General features: G+C 40.9%; 1 protein-coding gene across 3 annotated transcripts in view; it reads right to left on the bottom strand.

The window, feature by feature from the left end:
* RAF1 (Raf-1 proto-oncogene, serine/threonine kinase) overlaps window positions 1-15,215 on the bottom strand; it is a 79,601-nt gene extending 64,386 nt beyond the window's left edge. The window contains exons 1-2 of one of the 3 annotated variants that reach the window (XM_041760533.1): window positions 15,078-15,215; window positions 13,058-13,162 (exon numbers count right to left, since the gene is read on the bottom strand). The gene's annotated coding sequence lies outside the window, so the exon portion shown is untranslated. Of the gene's footprint in view, window positions 1-13,057; window positions 13,171-15,077 lie in introns of those variants that run through there. The other 2 variants (XM_041760532.1, XM_041760534.1) reach the window with 2 other exon arrangements.
* Between the last annotated feature and the right edge of the window lie 3,969 nt (window positions 15,216-19,184).

Raw genomic sequence — 19,184 nt, forward strand, 5'->3', positions numbered from 1 at the left:
CTCTTTCAGTCAAGAGAACTTAAAATTTAATAAGCTTCACGGTTTATTCAGCTCTCCTCTCCGTTACCTCACGGGATTGTTCGAATTAGGCTAAGGCAGGTACTATTCCTATCTCTTTTTTAGATGAAGAAAATGTGAAATTCAAAAGGTTTAGTCACAATTTAAAAGAAGCAAAACCAAACTGCAAATCCTCAGATTGTAAATTACAGCTCTATTACAATACACTGATTTAAAAAATAAAAAATACTTAAGGGTGCCTGGGTGGCTCTCAGTCTGTTAAGTGTCCACCTTCAGCTCAGGTCATTATCTCAAGGTCCTGGGATTGAGCCCTGTGTTGTGTTGGGCTCCCTGCTCAGCAGGGAGTCTGCTTCTGCTTCTCCTTCTCCCTCCACCCCTCCTCGACTCATGTGCACACACCCTTGACGCACACCCGCCCCCCTCAAATAAATAAAATCTCTAAAAAATTAAAAAAATAAAATAAAAAAATACTTGATGTTACTATACTACTTTGAAATAAATATTGTTTCTAAAGAATGCATCAGGGACGCGTGGGTGGCTCAACAGTTGAGTGCCTGCCTTCGGCTCAGGGCATGATCCCGGAGTTCCGGGATCGAGTCCCACATCAGGCTCCTTGCATGGAGCCTGCTTCTCCCTCTCCCTCTCTCTCTGTGTCTCTCATGAATAAATAAATGAAATCTTTAAAAACATAAATAAAAAAGAATACATCAGATCTGTATGTGGAAGACAGGAAAATACATACCATGCCTTATATAACACAATTTATTTATTGTTTTTTTGAAAGAATTTAATGCCCTGAGCCAAAGGCAGATGCTCAAACACCAAGCCACCCAGGCATCCCACCTTTATTTATTTATTTATTTTTTGAGATGTCTATATTTTTAAATAGCCTGTTACTCACTGACATCTAAATTGAAGATTTACTTGTATTTCTTTCCCCTCTACTTGGCATGTTTTATAACATGCTAATGTTAAATAATATATGAGAAGCACATAGTGTTAGCCTGAGATAGAAAATGTTACCCATTATCACTCATTATACAAGCAATGGTGGTTCTACTGATTATAATAATCAAAAACTCTGCCCAATAGCCTTTAAAAACCTCCAGCCTAGGTTTTTCTAAATTGAAAACCTAAAGCTCTTAACCACTATGGTATACTGTACTCAAATATTAAACCCCAAGGTCCAAAGTACAGATCAACTAACTATGAAAGAGTCTGTTTAGCTTTCACATTACTAGAATAACATTAACTATAGGGGTGCCTGGGTGGCTCAGGTGGTTAAGCATCTGCCTTTGACTCAGGTCATGATCCCAGGGTCCTGGGATCAAGCCCTGCATCAGCTCCCTGCTCAAAGGGGAGTCTGCTTCTCCCTCTCCCTCTGCCCATCCCCCCAACACCTTGTTCATGCTTGCTCTATCACTCTCTCAAATAAATAAAATCTTTAAAAAAAAAAAAACATTAACTATACACTATCTTATTCATTTGTGCTTTGCAACGTGTCTCTATATTCCCAGAAATCCTATGTAGAGCCTGCATGGGGCAATTCTGGATACTTTACCCATTAGTCTATCTTGTACTTGGACTTGTACATGACATCAACACACTGCTAAATTACTTACAATTAACCAATACCACTTATTGGAAAATAGTCTCTGCTTCGATTTATCATTTCCTCAAAAGGTTATTTTTTCTTTACCAGGATAGGACAAATAAGATTTAATATCAAAGAGAAAATAAGCCAAATGCCATGTATAACTTATAGTGACTTAATGCTTAAGAAAAATATAAAATATCCTAACTCACTGCTCTTTAAGTAAAATATGGGTAATAGCAGCTCTATTAACACTATATAGTTACATAGCTGTATTTGAAGTATATGTCGGTTTATATTTTAACTAGTAAACTAATTCAAGTATCTAACACTTAAGTATCATTTCTGATAAATCATAAAATCAGAAAATAGACTGGGGGGCAGCCCCGGTGGCGCAGCAGTTTGGTGTTGCCTACAGCCTAGGGTGTTATCCTGGAGACCAGGGATGGAGTCCCACATCGGGCCTCCTACATGGAGCCTGCTTCTCCCTCTGCCTGTGTCTCTGCCTCTCTCTATGAATAAGTAAATAAAATCTTTAAAAAAAAAAAAAAAAAAAAAAGAGGGATCCCTGGGGGGCGCAGCGGTTTGGCGCCTGCTTTTGGCCCAGGGCGTGATCCTGGAGACCCAGGATGGAATCCCACATCAGGCTCCCGGTGCATGGAGCCTGCTTCTCCCTCTGCTTCTCCCTCTGCCTGTGTCTCTGCCTCTCTCTCTCTCTCTCTCTCTCTCTGTGACTATCATAAATTAAAAAAAAAAGAAAGAAAGAAAATAGACTGGGAATTTAAGGTAGGAAAAACGGTAACAAAGAAATAAAGTAGTTCATAGTTTTTAAAGACTAATAGCATTATCTATCATATAAAATTCCAAGCATCTTTTTTTTTTTAAGATTTTATACATTTATTTATTTATTGAGAGAAAGAGTACGAGCAGGGGGAAGGGCAGAAGGAGAGAGAGAATCTGAAGCAGTCTGCACATCCAGCATGGAGGCTGACCTGGGGCTCAATCTTCATCTCCTGACCCTCAGATCATGATCTGAGCCAAAATCAGGAGTCAGAAACTCAACTGACTGAGCCACCCAGACACCTCTAAAATTCCAAGCATTCTAAACACTCTCATAAGAATTAGCAAAATTTGCAGAGAAAACTTTCAAAAAGAGAAGTCCCTCCATTAAATGTTAAATGTTTAAGATAAAACATCAAGGGAGTACCCCTAATCACTCCAAGTTTTAAAGGCTTCCGTGTAGGCTCACAATCCTCACCCGAAGTGCTTGCATATATACTGGATACACTTTACACATAAACAAGTGATAACGATGTTTCTTAAAAGTTTATGAAACATTGATTAGTGAAAACATTTTAGAAAGAAGAATTTTTTGATTTAGTATTAAACTAAATCCCTAAATCAAATATCGAAGAAAAGTTCTCACATATAAAGTATTACACCAATTGATTATCATCTTACAGAGAAAAAATAATAATGGAAGTAAGTATTTCCACTTAAGTCAATGAAAGTTGATCAAAAAAAACTCTTCAAAGGGGCTATCTCTGAGGGTTCTATGGAAAATGAGGGCTTGGGAGAGGCAAATCAGTTTAAAACTTGGATCCCAGGGGATCCCTGGGTGGCTCAGCAGTTTGGCGCCTGCTTTCAGCCCAGGGCGTGGTCCTGGAGTCCTGGGATCGAGTTCCGCCTTGTTGTCGGGCTCCCTGCCTGGAGTCTGGTTCTCTCTCTGCCTGGGTGTGTCTCTCTCTGTCTAGGTCTCTCATGAATAAATAAATAAGATCTTTAAATTAAAAAAAAAAAAAAAAAAAAAAAACTTGGATCCCTGCCTTCAGTTACCTTCAGAATTTAGTTTAAAAAGAAATATGGGGATTAGGTGGGGTCAATAGTATAAGGCCTGTAAGAAGGAAATAAAACTACCATGGATCATAAAGGAAATTATGAAGTTGAAGGCATTCCCAGAATTCTTACAAAAACACTAAGTCTGCATCATACATAGGGGTTAAATTCTAGAGTGAAAATAGGGTTTAGGATAGAATCAAAATTACCCTACAAAATCCCTTTAATCTCTCCTTAAGTAGATGGCCTATATTTAGAGTATTTACTCCAGGTCTTTCTTCCTCTTTAAAATAAAGATCATATTTTACCTATATCATCAGACTGTTGGAAGATTAAATGAATTAAGGTCAGCTCTTAAAAGAACACAGCAAGGTAGTAGCCTACTAAGGTAAGCTATTATTTATAATAGCTTTTTTTTTTTTAATGTATCTTTAGAAAGTTACTGCACCACAGTCAAACTAAAAGGTTGTGTGAATTGAAAATAACAAAAGAATAGATCACTTTTTTCAAATGCAATCAAAATCTCACAACATATACTCAGTATGAGTAATGGTGGCTGAAATTGCCTGCAGTATTAAAAAAACTTTTAATTTTTTTGGCAGAGCGAAAACATAATTGAATACTCATATTTTAAAGTGCTTATAACGCAACTTCACTATTCATTTTCCTTTAAGTTCACTCCTTTCTTCAGTCCAGTCTTGCTCCACCTGAGAGATCAGGTGATCAATTTTTTTTCATGATTTCCCCAAGCTTCCTTTAGTGTTGTTTTAATTCAATTGGTCACACAACGCTGAAAAAAAAAAATCACCCTCACACAGAAAGTTTCTGCTGACAGACATGCTCAAACACTTAAAAACTCAAATGTCATCTCATCCAAGCTAGGAAATAATCATATGTCTAGTTTGGAAAAGGCTTAGGTTACAGTTTTCCAACCAGTCCAAAAGGGCACTTTGATGCACTGCAAGGTGGTGTGTGTGTCAATATTTTGAGTTTCCTCACTCCTCTTTCTCAATTTCTGACCACAAACTGGCAACTTCATCAGATGACTGGGCAGCATAAAAGCACATGAGGAAATGTGACACTTTACCCTTCTAAAAGTTAGCAAGCCAGGGCTGCCCAAATTTAGAAAGGACTCTAACTTTTTAAAAGGTAATTGGTATAAAAATACAAGTTAAAAATCAGCTAGCTCAAAACAATATGTTAAAGCAATCAGCCCCACAGTAAAAGACCTCTGGGAACAATTTCATTTTTAACTCTTGCTACAAATCAGTTTTTCATTATTTTTAATTTAAGTCACTTTGTTTTTAACACTTTTTAAGCCCAAGTTTTACTTCTCATCTCCAAACCTGTCACTTTCTTTATTTAGACAGTGACTGCTAATTCTAAAATGAACACACTCATTTACAAAGTACACCATTAACAAAAGTACCAAAATATACAACGCACAAATAAAATCTGGTTTAAGGATAATCATTCTGATGGCCATGTAATAATGAGGTAATAAGATGTCTGCATAGTCAAAGGGGAAGGAAGGGAAACAAAAAACACCCAGATATTTTACCCTAATACCTGGACACACAGACTTAATTAACCTTGTACCACTAAATTATTTATTTATAATTTTTTTGAAATTGAAGCTCTATGCCCAATGTGGGGCTTAACGCATAACCCCAAGGTCAAGTGTTGCATGCTCTACCAACCAAGCCAGCCAGGCAACCCTATATTCCACATAAAAAGCATGAATTTTAGTGGCAAATCTTGCATAATCAACAGGTAACTGAAAAGATAGCATTTTGCTTTCCTCAAGAATAAAGATATAAAATATAGGGATGCATCAGTGGCTCAGTGGTTGAGCATCTGCCTTTGGCTCAGGTCATGATCCCCGGGTCATGGAATCAAGTCCTGCATCAGGCTCCCTGCAGGAAGCCTCCTTCTACCTCTGCCTATGTCTCTGCCTCTCTCTCTCTCATGAACAAATAAAATCTTTCAAAAAGAGACATGAGATAAAAAATAAATAAATCCACTATTCTGCAAACTGGCACAGGCAGACACTGGAATTTGTCCTCGAGATGGGAGGTATTCCTTTAGGTTTACAACTTGGCAGAACAATTTCAAGAAGTAACCATCTGAGTCAGTCAAATCTCCTATAATTCCTTCCAGAGTCAATGGCTCTCATATAATAAAGATTTCCTTAGTCTTCAGTGGTACTGCCAAAGGTATCCACCTTCCTTGCTTGAAGAGCTTTTAAGAATTATAAGGCGGCACCTGTAAAAATTGATAGTATTTTTTTTTTTCAGTATATTTTAAACCAAGTTTTCAAGAATAATTTTCTTAAAACAAGGACATGAGGGCAGTCCGGATGGCCCAGGGGTTTAGCGCCGCCTTCAGCCCAGGGTGTGGTCCTGGGGACCCAGGATCGAGTCCTGCGTCAGGCTCTCTGCATGGAACGGAGCCTGCTTCTCCCTCTGCTTGTGTCTGTGCCTCTCTGTGTGTGTGTCTCTTATGAAAAAAATAAACAAAATCTTAAAAAAAAAAAAAAAAAAAAGGACATGCACACAAGTTTCCCCCATAATTAGACCATTAATTCATTAAAGCTCTAAATTATACCCAACTACTTGGAAAACAAGGATTAAAAAAACAAAATGTGAAAATGTAACCTATGTAATTATATACCAAAGTATGAATGCCTTAAGGAAAAGAACTATGTGTATTTGCTACATCTTGTCATACTCCATCACCCAGTATAGTACATCTTACATAAAATTAGGTGTTCAAATATCTGAATAAAATACTAATGGAGAAAAGATATAATTACAATATTTATCCTAACCCTTTTTCATGAATCACCATCTACCAAATAAAAATATTAATATATAATCGAAGGAATCAGATGCTTCTGTATATACTGCAACCAGGCACAGAACTGAGAGGGAAAAAAAAGAATAAGGAGCACTATTCATTCAACAATTTCTAAGAATCTACTTTCAACTATTAGCAGCTTTGAAGAATATAAAATTCAGAAAGACATTGCCCCTTGCCTTCCAGAAGTTTTTAATGTAGAAGAAAAGAACCATCATTTACCAAAGACTAACTATATGCTAGGCATTGTGCTAAGAACTTTCAGGGTAACAGGCACTCCTCTACAACAAAATGTGGCAGCCTTTTGGGAGGGGGGTGAGCTTGTTTTGTTTTGTTTTTTAAGATTTCTTTGATAGACAGCATGAGCAGGAGGGGCCGAGGGAGAGGGAATGTGAAACAGACTCCTCTCTGAACTCAATCTCAGGATCCTGAGGATCACAACCTAAGCCAAAACCAACAGCAGGTCACTCAAGCCACTGTGCTATCCAGGTGCCCCTTAAGAAAATTCTGAAATTGAAGTGTGGAAAGGTCACTTCTAGCTTGAGTGAAGAAAGAGGTGGACAGTCAAGGATGACTTCATTATAGTACTTGAACTAGAAGGGGTAGCATTTTAACAGATGATACAGAGGTAAAACAAAAGCCAAAGAATATCCAGGGAATAAGAGTACAGGAAAAGCTTGGAAACAAGTCTGATGAAGAATAGTATAGTCTTTTACCTTTTTTCTTTAAAGATTTATTTATTTATTTATGATAGACATGGGGGGGGGGCAGAGACACAGGAGGAGAGAGAGAAGCAGGCTCCATGCCAGGAGCCCGACGTGGGACTTGAACCCGGGACTCCAGGATCACACCCTGGGCCAAAAAGGCAGGCGCTAAACCGCTGAGCCACCCAGGGATCCCCTAGTCTTTTACTTTTTATACAACTTTTCTTTTTATTTTAAATCTTCATATTTAATGATTTACAAACACTATATAAATAGCACTCCTCCCCATTCAATACCCTCTAAAACTCTTACTCTGCTTTTTTTTTCTATAGCATCCTACATGTTTTTAAAATCCTTTTAAAAATGTTTGCTTTACCCTTCCCTATCTTCCCCCATCTAACCCCACCAAGTAACCTATGTTAACAATCTATTATTATTGGTATTTTCTTCAGGCTTATAATCCCATACAGATGTCATATGTACATAATACATACTCTTTTAATTACAATTTATATTTTCCAATTAGTTTCTTAAAAGATACACTAATCACAGTGGCATCTCATGGCTCAGTCTGTTAAGCAGCCAACCCCTGATTTTTGGCTAAGGTCATGATCTCAGAGTCCTGGAATTGAGCGCCCCGTGGGGCTCTGTACTCAGCAAGCAGTCTGCTGCTGATTCTCTCTCTCCCTCTACCCCTCCCACCCTGTGCTCACACATAAGTGCTCTAAAAAATACATAAATCTGGGATCCCTGGGTGGCGCAGCAGTTTGGCGCCTGCCTTTGGCCCAGGGCGCGATCCTGGAGACCCGGGATCAAATCCCACGTCGGGCTCCCAGTGCATGGAGCCTGCTTCTCCCTCTGCCTGTGTCTCTGCCTCTCTCTCTCTCTCTATCATAAAAAAATAAAATAAAAAATATATAAATCTAAAAAAAAAACAAAACAAAATAAAAACAAAAACCACTATTTACATAATACATGTTCATGGGGGGGAGGGTCTGAAAAATATGAAAAAATACAAAAAATAACCACCTATAGATGGCCCTTGCCAACATTTATGGACATATGTATCCAATCTTTTCTTCCACTTAATAGATCTTTTCACACAGGATAAACTAAAATCATCTTTCACTGGTTCACAGAAAACATTTTAGATTAAAGGATATAAGGTATTAAGAAGGTAACTACACTGGGACGCCTGGTTGGCTCAGCAGTTAAACGTCTGTATTCGGCACAGGGCAGGATCTCAGGGTCCTGGATTGTGAGTCCTCCATCAGGCTACCCACAGGGAGTCTGCTTCTCCCTCTGCCTATGTCTCTGCTTCTCTCTTGTGTCTCTCGTGAATAAATAAATAAAAATCTTTTTAAAAAAGTTTATTCTTTTCAAAAAAGATGAGTCACTAGTTGTGTGATATCTATTTAAAGAACATTATGTACAAATACATTTATAAGGGTAAAAAAAAAACATACAAATATAGCCAACTTTTCAGTCTCTTGTTTGCTCATTAGATTTAGCAGTAAGAAAAAAGCCTAGCACCACTTCACATCCATTAGGATAGTTATCAAAATATGGAAAATAGCAAGTGTTGACAAGAATGTGAAGAAACTAGAACCCTCATGTATTCTTGGTGGAAATGTAAAATGATGCAGTTGCTCTGGAAAATAGTTTGGCAGTTCCTCAAAGAGTTAAAACCAAATTATTATATGATACACAAATTCTACGCCAAGGCATACACTCAAGAATTGAATGTAGAGACTCAAAAAGATACTTGTAAACCAATATTCATAGTAGCATTATTCACAACAGCCAAAAGGTAGAAGCAACCCAAAAATCCATCAGATGAATGGATAAACAAAATATTTTACACACACACCCACAGAATATTATTCATTCATAAAAAGGAATTAAGTTTTGATATATGTTACAAAATGGATGGACCTTGGAAACACATTAAGTAAAATAAGCCCGATGCAATATCACAAATTCTGTATGATTTTCCCTTATGTGAGGTACTTGGAATAAGCAAATTCATAGAGAGAAAGTAGAATTTACCAGAAATAAATGAGAAGGATTGGAGTTCCATTCAAGGGGTACAGGATTCTGCCTGGGATGATGAAAATGTTACGGAAATAGAGTGGTGATGGTTGCACAATGCCGTGAATGTACTTACTGCCAATGAACAGTATACTCAAATATTGTTAAAATGGTAAGTTTTATGTATAGTTTACCTACCCACACTCCCCCCAAAAAGCCTAAGGGGCCCATTTCATATTGTCAGCTAAATACGAATCATGAAGGTCATGATCTCTACTCTCACGATTCAGAATTCACAACTGCACTCTAATTCCAGTCCAGACTAACTTGAAGGAAGGTAGAATATCATATATCCCCTCACATTCTCTCTGGTTAAAATTCTCTTCCATGTATAAAGCCTATGAATGCAGAAGGAAATAGCCAGCATGACAAGAGTGCTTGAGCCAACGAAGCAGGGAGCTGTTAAAGAAGGCAAAAGTCCTCAAGGAGCTAGCAGTGAGAGCCCAGAGCACTCTACAAATAATGCCCTATAGAAGGGGAAGCTAAGCAAGGTCTTGTTCAAAAGATATCCTAAGTTACAAAGTTCTAAGTTGGGGTATCCCTGGGTGGCTCAGCAGTTTAACGCCTGCCTTCGGCCCAAGGCATGATCCTGGGGTCCCGGGATCGGGTCCCGCACATCGGGCTCCCTGTGTGGACCCTGCTTCTCCCTCTGCCTGTGTCTCTGCCTGTGTGTGTGTGTGTGTGTCTATCATGAATAAATAAATAAAATCTTTAAAACACACACACACACACACACACACACCAAAGTGCTAAGTTAGTAAGCATATCCTCTTAATAGTAAGCATCTGTGTATTTGTGATGAACAGTAGGAAGGAACTAAGTCCACAGGTGATTAACCTCTGAATCTCCACTCATTCAGTTAGTTAATAATTGTTATATAATCAAGACAAAGCTTTAAGAATTGGAGATTTATAAACAAGAATAAGATATGCCCTACTTTTAAGGAACTAGCCAGAATTGTAGGGTACCTACACAAAAAATTAAATTCAATAAATACTCTTTAGCATCTTACATTCAACAGCTTGGCTGCAATCAGGTGTCAGCCATTATGCTAAACTCTGGGTAGTCAAAAGTGACTAAGATACAATCTTCTAGGAAAAGGAGTAAACAAATACTTTAATAGGCGTCACAATATATACATATAAAATCTATAGTGCATAGTACCAAAAAAGAAAACATTTAAGTTTAAATAAAAGGTCTAATAAAACTTAGTCTTAATACTAAGTGTTGGAATATAGACTCAACACTTTCACTGACGCACACAAGCCTGGTCCCTCAGCCTCTCAAAGGGAAAGTTTTTTACAAATATCAATAAATAGGAAGGAACTGCATATGGAGTAGAAAGCATTAATTTCAGTTTACAATCAACAGGATGGTAAACTCACAAATGATTACATGATAAAGGCTATACGAAAAATAAATGCAAAGTGAAGCTTTAAGGTGGGGCTCGAGGAAGGAAACAAAATAATGAGAAAAGGAGAAAAAGATCAGATGATATTTAGAAAATAGTGTTCAAAACAGCTCTTAAAAGAGGAACAGATAAAAGTAAGGAAATTGTGTCAATCTCTCCTCATTAGATAAGGTCTTTGAAGGCAGGAACTTGCTTCGTTCACCCTGTACCAAGCATACTAGCCTGAACCTACTTGCCATCTAAGACTTTACTGAAAGATACACAGCTAGTGTCTTTAAGTAACTGGCTCACGGGGCACCTGGGTGGCTCAGTGGTTGAGCATTTGTCTTTGGGTCAGGGCGTGATCTTGGAGTTCTGGAATCGAGTCCCACATCAGGCTCCCTGAATGCAGCCTGCTTCTCCCTCTGCCTGTGTCTCTGCCTCTCTCTCTCTCTCTCTCTCTCTGTCTCTCATGAATAAATAAAATCTTTAAAAAAAGAAAGAAAGAAAGAAAGAAAGAAATGAGAAATAAAAACTCATAATTTTACAGACATATTAACATAGTTAAATGTTAACTAGCCTGACTCTTCCATCAGCAATGTACACGGATGGAAAAAACTAAACACTGTCCAAATGTGTTGCCTAGTAGCTTCAAAGAAATCAGACTACTTTTGCTTTCTTTTTTTTTTTTTTTCTACTTTTGCTTTCTGTAGCAGGATGGAAGAAAATAAATAGAAGACCTTGATTCCAACAGTAAAAATGCACTTATGCTTGTTACTATATGACAATAAATGGAATCCAACAGGTAGAAAGAAGAACAGATAAAAGTGAGGCAAGTCCACCAGTAAAGTCCACAAGGTCTCACCAGCATTTAAACACACTGGGTCCCTTAAAACATTGATTATTGTTGCCTACTGCTTCCCATTCATTAACCAAAAATGCCAACAATTTCAAAATCACAAGGATTTTCAAATTCGAAACTAGCTTTAGGATTGTTAATCCTCACCCCTTAAGATCCCTTAGAATCTGATCTAAAAATAAAACTATGTGTCAAGTGTTCCTCAAGAAAAACTATGTACACTGATTGGAATGTGAAGCAATTAACACACTTTGTGAGTGATTTGCCAAAGAGACTTCAGATAGCCTGGGCCAAAACCAATAACAAAGAAACAACACCCACTTGACATTTTCCTTGGTTAAACTGAGATTTTAGAAGCAATTTTAGAAAAAAGGCTAAAAGATCTACAGCTAACCACTAAAATCATTGAAAGCTATACAAGTATTCTGGGAGAAATGGAGGGATGAAATGATTCAACCACTGAAAAATAAAAGATGAAAATCTTAATATGAAAGCAAGGAATTTTTATTCCACCTTTTAAGGCAAGGATAAAATACCCAGTCATTACCATAATGAGAGATGACAGGCAAGGTAGTTAAGCCCTACACCAGAAATACCAACTAAAGTGTAACACAAACATCTAGTATTGGGACACCTGGGTGGCTCAGTGGTTGAGCATCTGCCTTTGGCTCCCAGGTCCTGGGATCCAGTCCCACATCAGGTTCCCTGCAGGTCTTTACCTATGTCTCTGTCTCTGTGTGTCTCTCATGAATAAATAAATAAAATCTTAAAAAAAAAAAAAAAATCTAGCGTTACATTTAGCACCTAATCAGTTTAGCAAATAGGAATTCTTAACCGTCCATACACATAAACACATACACACAAAGTATGACAACCTCAAACTCTATATAACTTTATCCTAAATAAACCTACTGTTCCTTAGTTTTCCAATTAATTTAGTCAAGGTGAACAATTTTCCAACTATAGTTTTAAAGAAATGACTTCCATGACCTATACAATTTGAAAAATAAAAAACCTTTGCAAGCTTGATTTTGTGGTTTCATAAACCCCCTACTGTCACACAGTCCACTGCCTTTCAAAAGCAATATTTAAAATTCTCTTCTGCAAGTCAACATTAAGGCATGCTGTTTGGCTAACAAGCTCCTCCCAAGACCAGGATTATTATGTATGGCCTATTATGTTCCTAACATGCAAACAAAAGCGCTCCCTCATGTAACATTTTTCTATTTTTAGGCAGGTTACTAACAGTTTTATCTGAAATTAAAATATACTATAATCTACTACTAACAAAATACCTGAAATAGTAATTTAGAGTTGTTAACTGTATTTTCCATTTAATAAGTAACCTAGTACTTCTGGAAAAGTCAAATTTAACTTCCAAGAAGTTGTTGTTTAATGTTCTGAGCAAACCATCTACTTTGGATTTCACAAATGGCATGTTTTAAACTAAACACAACTAGTTTCAGAGCAGTTGTAATACAATACTTGATGTTCCATTCTCCATTTCATCTTTTAGATACTTTTCATCATAAATAACCAGCTTAGTCTGTTTTCCTGTTTTCTTCTGCTAAACCAAATCCCACAAAATATATTCAAATGTATTTCACTCAAGCCTACTTTGAAAGCTTACACTTTTCAACTACTGACAAAAGTTTTAACAAGGCTAAGCAACCCCATTACAATTTTTAATCACAAACACCACATACCTAAAAGATAAGCTTTTCCAGCAGAAACACTAACAGGTTTATTTTCCCAAGTATCCAGTGTTCAATTGGGTCAAATGTTTCTGTTGCATTTTAAACAGCACAGCCCTTGAAGTGATAAGGATGAAGACAAGCCAAAAGTATTTTAGCGTTCTTCAGTGGCATATAATCATCACAACCCAAGAAAAACTCAGGAACTGCTAACTGAAGTCTGTTAAGACCAAAATAAATGCACTTTAGCATATGCATTAATCACAACAATACAACGATTTGGGGTAAATTATGCTTATAGAGCTAATGACTTTATTAACAAAATTGGAAACCACGGAATCATTCCAAAGCAAGTTTACTATATACAACATACTTAATAAATTAAAAATACTTTCAACTGTTTCATATAATCTCCCAAATCCTACATGACTGGGGAGTGTGGTTTTTATTGCCAACGGCCATTTAAAATACAGTATTAGCAGCGTGCACTACATGCATAAAGTCAACATTTTGATGAGCAAGTAAAACCTTAGAAAAATATTTTACTAGAACACCTAGGAATATGAAGATCAGGTGATTCACCGCTGTGTAAGCGCAAAACATCTGACATAAAGCACTTACCAAAAATGTTCTTAAATGAGTTCAACAAAGTAAATCTTTTCAATTTCTATCAGCTTCAACATCATCAAGACAAGAGGAAAATGAGTCATCACCATGAAAAAATTAGAATATTCATTTAAAATAATCCAAATTAAATCGACTAGTTCACTCTCCCCAACAAAGACCCTTTACAACCTTTCTTTTAGACCCTCCTCCCTCACCGCTTCCTTCCTGAGCCCTAGATGACTTGCTGCGCCCCAAAGTCATCCCAACTCTTGCGTGTCTGTGCCTCTGTACCAGCGGCTCCCTCAGCTTAGACTGCGCTCCCCGCCTCCTCACCTGGTAAGCATTTACTCATCAGTCAGTCCAAAACTGGCCGCAAAAGTTCCCTCCAGTGTTCAGGCTTCCTCGACTCCCCCAGGCAAAACTAGCTGTTCCAAATTCCCACTACGCTCGGTAAGTCCATCCTTATCACAGTGCATTGTTTTCACGCCTTGGGAAAGAAAGACGAGCAGGTTCCCTCCACTCGGCCCACAGAGGACGAGGCAAGCAGAAATACTCCATGAACGTGAGTTGAATTCGTCCCTTAGATTAGACCCTCTAGAACCCGGTCACATCCCAAGGAGACAGAGGGGCTTCTAACACGCTTCCCACCGGTGAAATGAATACCAGAGGGCACACCCAGAGAGCTCTGGAAGGAGAACAATGAATGAACACAGCCGCCTCTCCGCTCCTGATGTCCAAACTCTTTCTGGGCATCGACTAGCTCTGCAGAACCTCTGCAGCTGCAGAACCGAAGCGCCCTGGCGGCTCTCACTTTACACAAAAGACAGCGCTGGGTCTTCGTTCCAAAGCATCCCAGGGCCAAACCTCAAGATACGCCTTCCAAACCTTTCATCAGTGACCCACAGAGTCCCCAAACCCAGGGCAAGGCCCCTATGCCTTTGTTGGTGGGGCACTGACCCACCTCCTCCTCTCGTCCCCGATTCTTCTCGTCCTCCCTGCAAGGGTGTCACTTGAGTGACGGCCTCGGACCAGATGCGCGACCGCGACCCCCTCCGCGCCCAGAAGAAAAAGGAATTAGTCCCTCCGAATGACAACACCTATAACAGGGCAATTCTGGGGCGGGCTTCACCCATGGCCAAAATATAAGGAATGTGCACCGAGTACAGGGTGGCGCTAGCACGTCTCCCCGAAACGCAAGGAAATTGGAGCGGGGATGTGGAAAGTCGGCTCGCCGGCCATGACACCGGGCCCCAGGGCGCCCGCCCGCCCAGCGCCACCCGGGGTGACAGCGGCCTGGCCCGGGCGCTCCCCCGGCAGCCGCGGGGAAGCTCCATCAGCGCGGCCCAGGCCTGGACGCCGCGGACTCTGCCCCATCGGCCCCGCCGCCTGGCTCCCCCGGCACCCAGGGCCCGGCCCTGCCGCCCACCTGAAGGAGCCGAGCCGCCTCCGTGTCCCGTCGTCCGGCGGCGGCGTCTGGTCCGCTCCTCCTCCCCGCGGCGGGTGAGGGAGCGGGAGGCGGTCACATTCGGCGCGTCCCCAGCCCAGGGGACGGGGCCCCGGGCAGTCCCCGCATCGTCGCACTCGCGCTCCGCGCCTCGGGGCACACGCCCCAAAGCCGGGCCAGCTGGCCCTCTTCCGGGCCCGAGGAGAGCGGCAGGAGAGCCTTCCCGTCTCACGCTCGCCCTCGTCTCACTCCCGCCATCTAAGATGGCGGCCCCAACGCCCGCGACGAAGAGCCTCTCGGGCGGCCCCGGCAAAGAAGCCCTGCATTCGGCGCTCCTCCTCCCGACCTGCGGCGCCACCGGCTTTCTGCTTCTGCGCGAGCCGGCCTGGCAGCGGACTGCACACTTGGCTCGGGCATCTATCACTCTAGCCTGAACGCGGGCCCCGCCTCCCGGGGGGCGTGGCCTCGCGCTGTCGCCCGTCGCCATTTCGGGGCCGTGGAGGCAGTGGGAGCGGCGGTGGCCGGCGCCCGGGAGAGGGGGTAGGAGGCCGGGAAGGGCCGGGGTTTGGACTCCCCGGAGGTGTGAGGCGTCGTGGCGAGAGGAACGCCAGCCTGCCGGCGTCACAAGGCCCGGAGATAACCTCACTTCCCGGAGGGCGCGCAGCCCGCTGTGCATAGCGTTGGCGCGGCGTCCTAGCTCCTTAGGCACGTCGGAATTTGAATCGCCACTCAGCCACTCCTCGGTTATGGGGGAAAGTCCCTAAAGTCTCCTTTTTTTCTTTTTCTTTTTTTTTTTTTTTAAGTTTCTTTATATAAGTAAGTAATCTCAACAGCCTGCTTGGGAGGCGAACGCGAGTCTCCGCGATCCGGAGTCCCATGCTCGGAGCCAGCCAGGCATCCCGACCAGAGGAGTTGTCTGAGCCTCAGTTTCTAGCAACTTCGCTTTTCTAAGATACTAATTTTAGAGACCTGTGTACGCATGGCACACGCAGGCATGTGCTAAGATGTTCGTTGCCCTATTGTTTGCATTAGACACGACACTGGAAAAGATGGGAGTTAATTGAGTGGAATAACTAAGCAGCGCTACATCCACAGCGCGGGGGCAGGGGCGGGGGGCAGGGGCGGGGGGTGGGGCGGGGCGCCCGCCTGGGCTCAGGTCGGGATCCCGGAGTCCTGGAATGGAGCCTCGCCTGGGGCGCCCTGCGCCGCCCGCCGGGAGTCTGACTCTCCCCCCAGCTTGTGCTCTCTCTCAAATGAATCTCTGAAAAAAGAAAGAATGGAGGAAGGAAGGAGGAGGATCTATGCACTGATTTTTTTTTTTTTTTAATCCAAAACATTACATTTTTTGTGTGTGTGAGTAGAACGTTTTGTACGGTACGTTCTTACTCGTTCCAACACGGGCACACAGAACTACCCAATGCCGCGTGCAACGTTCATTTGTTTAAATGTTCTGTGAGAGCCTGTTGTATACCACACATTGTTCTGGGTATTCGGGAAAGCCACAATCAGAAGCCCTACCTTCTAGTTTATAGCAGAGACCGAAAGTAAAAATAATAAATTCAAAGAGTAATAACGTGCAGTATATAGAAAAATGAAGGTGAAGCAATGTGAGATAAAGACAACTCTGAGGACCGACAGGAGAATAAATACAGAGGAAAGAGCTGAGGGCATTGAATATAGAAGGTCCATGAGAGTGGTTGGTTGGTTGTTTTTTTTTTGTTTGTTTTTTAAGAGTAATAGGTCTACCTCACAGGATTAAGTGAAATAAAATTTGGAAAGCACTGAGCCCAGAGCCAGGGGGATGAGACCTTGAGTACCTGGAGTCTGATTGCCTAGTTTCGAATTTGGACTGCCGCTTCCCCCATCTGTGACTCAGATAGATTTAAACCTCGGTTCCTGGGGCGCCTGGGGCACTCCGTGGTTGACCCTCTGCCTTTGGCTCAGGACATGATCCTGGAGTCCTGGAATCGAGTCCTGCATCCGGCTCCCTGCGTGGAGCCTGCTTCTCCCTCTGCCTGTGTCTCTGCCTCTCTCTCTGTGTCTCTCATGAATGAATAAATAGAATCTCTTAAAAATTTTTAGAAAAATAAACCTTGGTTCCTCAGTTTTCACATCTGTAAAGAAAGTATAATAGTATCCACCTCTTAAGAGTTACAAGGATTTTGTGAGTTTAAGATATAAGGCATTTGGAACAGTGCCTGGCTTATATTAAACATAGAAGTGTTAGCTGTAATTATTATAGCTATCTCTTCTCGTAATATTACTATGTAGAGTAGAGCAGCAAAACCACACACACTTGCTGACCCCTGGGGCCATTTTTTCCTTCAGTAGCCCCCAGCTGGTGTTGGCCCAGCACTTCACAGCTGAGAAAGCTTAGGGAGCCTGTGCTTCATTCACACCTCTCAGCTGACAAGAGTAGCTATTTCAATTTTTTCAAGAATAGTTTGTCAAGGCAAAACACAAACATAACCATTTTAAAGTGAACAAATCAGTAGCATTTAATCGCTTCCAGTTACAAAATATTTCCATCACTGAAGTAAAACCGACTACCCATTAAGCAGTTTCTTCCCATCCCATTCCCACCCAGTCCCTGAGAACCATGAAGATGCATTCTATAACTGAGGATTTATCTTTTCTGGATATTTGATATAAATGGAATCATACAAGATATGACCATTTGTGTCTAGTTCTTTTTACTTAGCATAAGGTTTTCAAGGTTCATCCATGTGGCAGCATGTATCAGTACTTCATTTTTATGACTAAATAATATTCCACCATAAGTATATACCACAATTGGTTGATGGGCATTTGGGCTGTTTCCATCTTTAGACTATTGTGAATAATAGTATTGCTGAGAGCGTGCATATACATAGACTGTTGGAGTACCTATTTTCTTTCAGGCTTATACCTAAGAGTAGAATTGCAGGCATCATCTTGCACCCCACTGGCTTTTATGTCTTCTAAAAACCTCTGGTTTGGTGGTAGGAAAGATCAAAAGAGCTAGACTTTTAGAAAAGAAAGAGGAAATAGTTTGAAGGGAGAATGGTCATGCCCTGATCTCAAACAGAAGAGGAAAGAATAGGAGTCATTGGTTGGGGGAGGCTAATATGGAAACTTACCTGGGTGTTGGAATGTTCTACTTAATTTAGGAGGTGGTTACCTGGGTGTGTATATGTGTGTGTGTGTGTGTGTGTGTAGAAATTGATATGTGTTCTTTCTATACATTTGTTACACCTCAATAAAAAATTCTTTGTAAAGATGTATTTAAAAAATAAAAACAGCAACAAAAGATGTATAATAAGTCTTTAAACCTGACAAAAAAAGATGAATTTTTCAGGTGAAGAAAAAAAAAAAAGTGATAGCTACCATTTATGGAGGCTTTTCATTTATCAGGCATTTTATACAATTGCCAGTAAACATTACTACCTGAAATGTCTGATCTTCAAATGAGGAACCCTTCTGAGAGAGTAATTAATCCAAGGACAAAGCTGGGAAGTGATGGAGAAGGGATTTGGACTTTTTCGTTGGTTCATTCATTCATCATTCAGTTGATAAAGATTTCTGTTGTGCCTAACATGTGCCAGGTCCTGTATTAGCCCTGGACCTATGGCAGTGAATAATCCAAGGTCTTTGCCCTCAATGACTTGAGGGTCATTCTCATAATATTATCTCATAATATCTCTATCTCTTCTCATAATATTACTATGTAGAGTAGAGCAGCAAAACCACACACACTTGCTGACCCCTGGGGTGAGAGGGAGAGGACATGTGGCAAACTGGTAAACAAACTGACTTAAGAAGTAGGATCAGGGCAGCCCTGGTGGCTCAGCGGTTTAGCGCCACCTTCAGCCCAGGACCTGATCCTGGAGACCTGGAATCCAGGCCCATGTCGGCCTCCCTGCATGGAGCCTGCTTCTCCCTCTGCCTGTGTCTCTGCCTCTCTCGCTGTGTGTCTATCATAAATAAATAAATAAATAAATAAATAAATAAATAAATAAATAAATATTAAAAAAAAAAAAAGGAAATGATTAGAGAATGATAGAATGGGAAGAGGGTGTGCTTTTAGGCTCAGCAGCCATGGAAGTCCTC

The sequence above is a fragment of the Vulpes lagopus genome, chromosome 7, assembly GCF_018345385.1.
Source record: "Vulpes lagopus strain Blue_001 chromosome 7, ASM1834538v1, whole genome shotgun sequence".
Lineage (NCBI taxonomy): Eukaryota > Metazoa > Chordata > Mammalia > Carnivora > Canidae > Vulpes > Vulpes lagopus.